Source organism: Euprymna scolopes, chromosome 24, assembly GCF_053919585.1.
Source record: "Euprymna scolopes isolate OS-2025 chromosome 24, ASM5391958v1, whole genome shotgun sequence".
Taxonomy (NCBI): domain Eukaryota; kingdom Metazoa; phylum Mollusca; class Cephalopoda; order Sepiida; family Sepiolidae; genus Euprymna; species Euprymna scolopes.
The window spans coordinates 85,511,070-85,515,799 of NC_136505.1; positions in this window are offsets into that span (position 1 = coordinate 85,511,070).

A 4,730-nucleotide genomic window follows, 5' to 3' on the forward strand; every position below is an offset into this window, starting at 1 on the left:
TGACATCTGGATATATAGCTCAGTGGTTGAGCATTCGACTGTAGATCGAATAATTAGCTGTTCAATATTGGGATGTACCTCAATATTTATTTTTTTTTCTTATTAATGAGTTCAATTTACGATTAAAAAGTCGTAATGTTTAAAATCGCCGAAAATCATGTCTTTGTTTGCATATTTTAAAACTAAATATTAATCAGAAGTGACTTTTCCAGGAAATTTATCATCAAGCTGACGTGATATTGTAAACAAACACAGACTAGATTGGACGACTCACATTATCATTATTTTATTTTATTCATTATTTAATTATTATTTTTTATTTATTTATTTATTTATTTTGCGAATCAGTAAACCTGGCTAATTCTTTCTATAATAATAAATAGAGGATTGATTCTATAATAATACATATAAAATCTGCATACATTAAAATAGCATATTTAAGCGTATTGTACGACCGGGAAACGCTAGACGTTGAGCTAATATATTAGTCCTCGCGTGAAAGATGAGCAAGACACAAAATGTTTTAAATGATAATGATAATAGAATATCAATAACAAAGACTTTCGCTGGGGAGGACTACTATTGACCGTAACCAGTTATACAGTCCTTTTGAAATTTTCATCTCTATTTTTCTCGTTATGTACTGAATATTTGTTAATGAAACCTATATGAAATATGTTCCTTATTAAATTTTAAAGATTTTCTATTCTGAAAAAAGTTTTTAAAAATTTAATCTAAAAAAGTTATTTTAAAGTTTTTGTTAAGAAAATTCAGATTTTCTCATTATTCAGACCTGTATTACAAAGAGGGGGTTGCAAAAAATGAGTTGTGGTGTCAGGAGAAATACAAAATGAAACAGAGAGAATATTCAGACCTGTAATAATACAAAGAAGGGGTTGCAAAAAAGAATTGTGGTGTGAGGAGAAATACAAACTGAAATAGAGAGAAGGAGAGTTTTATAATCAATATAATCTTAAAAAGATAAGATACACGTAAGCAAAGCATTTCACCCAAGGCATGAAAATTGTTAAACAAAATGGTTTTACTATAGGCTTTAAAAATAACGGTACAAAATTCAATTGTAAATGTATTTATCTTCAAAGTGCACCTTTATAAATTTTACGAAGTAAGGTATAAAAATGTAATTTAAATTGAATCCAACAATTACCTTGGATTTATTTTATGTAATGCACATTTTGTTGCACTTTAAAAACATTATCATTCATCTAGCAATTAATGATATAGATATAAAATTTTCAATGAGTTTTTAAAGTGTAACAGACTGTACATTACATAAAATTAATCCAACGTAATTTTTTTTATTCAATTTAAATTTAGCCGTTATATATATATATATATATATATATATATATATATATATATATATATATATATATATATATATATATATATATATATATATATATATATATATATATATACGTTGGATGTTTCCTTTTGCCGGCACAAAAAAGGTTGACGCACCGCAATAGAGACAGACTCCAAAATCTTTAAATGGTTTCTGGAGTCGGCTCTATGTAGCACCTCGAACCATTCTATTTGTGCCAGCAAAAGGAACCATCTAACGCATTGATTCTCTTTGGGGAACTTTGAATCTTTTCACCCGTTTTTTTCCCCCTCGTTGTGCCAATATTTTAATCGTTTTTTAAACGTTAATAAATTTATTTTAGTGCTCCCGTACTTTTGGCACATTCAATAAGTTCCCCATTAGAACTCTTTATTTTCGACATAATATTATTTTGTACGCTATCGATTTTCTCCTGATGAGATGATAGCCGAAAGAGCTCTTGAGAAACTTCCGCTTATTATTTTCAAAACTGTATATAAATTCTGTACCTCCAAACATTTATATATATATATATATATATATATATATATATATATATTATAAATATATATATATATATATACTTGTTTATTGTTATATAAACATGCTCACATCCCGCTGCTACAAATAGTCACTTGTTTCAATCAAACAACAGATATCATCAGGCAGCGACTTGACTATTCAAAAGTTCAAAGTATTCAAAAGTGGCTATTTGTAGCAGCGGGATGTGAGCATGCTTATATAACAATCAACAAGTATTTTTAGCTCTTTTTATTGAGCACTATCTAACAACCTCGTTGAATTCATTAGTCCATTATTTTGAATATAAAAAACCCGAGTATATATATATATATATATATATATATATATATATATATATATATATTATAAATATATATATATTATAAATATATATATATATATTATAAATATATATATATATTACATATATATATATTATAAATATATATATATATTATAAATATATATATATATTATAAATATATATATATATTATAAATATATATATATTATATATTATAAATATATATATACATATATATTATAAATATATATATATATATATATATATATATATATTTATATATATATATATATAGAGAGAGAGAGAGAGAGAGATGTGATACATCGAAACAGTCTATCTGTGTATGACTACAAATGCACACTATCTTGGATTCAGCATGTTTGGAATGAAAGTACAATTTACCACTATCATATAATGCAATGCTCTTTGTTTAAACAAATGGAGCTTGGGCGTTTGAATAATGTTTGGCCATTGTAATTTCACATAACCATTATTGCAGCATGTATATTGTCTGCTATGGCACATCCGTTACCATGTCTTTTTTTCAATAAAAATAAATATATGAATACTAACGAAGCCTTCTATATATAACACCCATTTCTATTTATATCCAACTCTTTACGTATGTCTGCGTGTTATGTATGTGTGTTTCTATATTTTATGTCACGTTGACCTTCGTTTTATCTGCACACGTAATTCGAACATTTCTCTTCGGGTCACATTTAAGCCTGATTTAACAGTAGCAAAAGAAATGGGTTCTATTTAAGGAAACCAAATTGCACAAAACAGAATTGTTTTTATGAAAAGCAGGAGAAAAAGTAGGAGGGTGCGGAGAGAGAAAGAGTGAGGAGATTTACCAGTTTTTGTTTGAAACACGCTGCACAGAGCGCGCTAAGGAGGCGGACAAGATTCGTTAGCGATAAAGAGAAAATGGCCAAATAGACATGTAAACAATTCTGGCGAAAAGACTCAGTGAATTCGCAACACATAGAAAATGTTTCGAGAGACAATGGATACCCTCGGTAAGAGTGCATGTGTAGGTTGTTCGTTGTATGGCAATGATAGTGCAATCGCCAACCACGCCATACCATAATCCGGCACAACGCGTGTTCTGTATAAAGGAGATGGGCGATTGGAAACAATCCCGGATTATGCAAATAGCTCTTCTTCATACAGCAGCAATTATATCCAAATGGCCGGTCATTTGGTATTGACTTAGTTTAACTCAGATGATCGAACTGAAACTAGTTGTTCAATTTAATTCTGCCGTATATTTAATATTCTATTACTGATGGATTAAAAAAAATGTAGGTTTTATGATAACTGTATTCACGATAGAAATAAATAAAGCAAACAACAATTACAACGTTGCACAAAAGGTTGAATATCATATATATATATATATATATATATATATATATATATATATATATATATATATATATATGTGTATATATGTATATATATAACATAATATACTTTACTCATTGTTAACAACCTGTCACATTAAATCATACTTAAAAGCCATCATTCGACAAAACAAACGTTTGTAAATGATTAAATCGCTTTCCTACTTATGGCTTGATCTTATGACAGTTTATGATTAGGTAAGCCTGGTTAATCGTAAAAAGAAATGAGCTCAGGAAGCAATGAGAACGTTCAATATATATAAAGCATAATTTTCCTTTTACATATGGAACGAGGTGAATATTGTACGAGTATAAAGTATCGACTGTTGACCAAGTTATTGGGTTTCGAATCTCAGTGAGAAAACACTTGCCAGGCTGAAAAGCCAAATACGCCGAAACAACTCTCTGAAGCTAACTATCTCTCCCCAGGTTCTCCCGCCGCTCTCTCGCTCTGTACACATATTTATTTCTACATAATTTGATATGCCATCTACCAGGTCACAAAGTAGATCTTTAAGTTAACGTTTTATTATTGTTATAATTATTATCATTGTTATTATTAATTTATTCATATTTATTATTGTGATTTATACACCCGCACGCAGAACACACAAACACACACACACACACACACACACCCACCCACACACACACACACACACACACACACATATATATATATATATATATATATATATCAATAAATTCATTTGCACTCTTAAGATATCCTTTGAAATTACAGATGTTATCAGAAATTTAAGAAAGCCAAAATATTTTCTTTTCTTTAAAAAAAAATGTATGTAGTTAAAAAATATGAATGAGCAAACCTTTCTAGTATATAAAGTTATTCTCAAACGTATTTTTTATTAATAATTTTTTTCCATCTGAAATATAACAATCTCCCAAGGACGGAAATCCGTCGAACTGTTGATCATGTATAGTCTGATAGTCTAACTATATGATTTTGTGCCAGGCGTGGCTAGTTAGTTTTGAGAAGACAAAACACCTATTAAACTCATGGGTCCCAGTAAATTAAACATAATCTCCCAATAACCAAATGTAGTCATAATTCAGTTCTTATTCCAATTATTCTTGAGAGAAAATATAATTATGATTACATTTGCTTATTGGTTGATAGTAGTTAGAT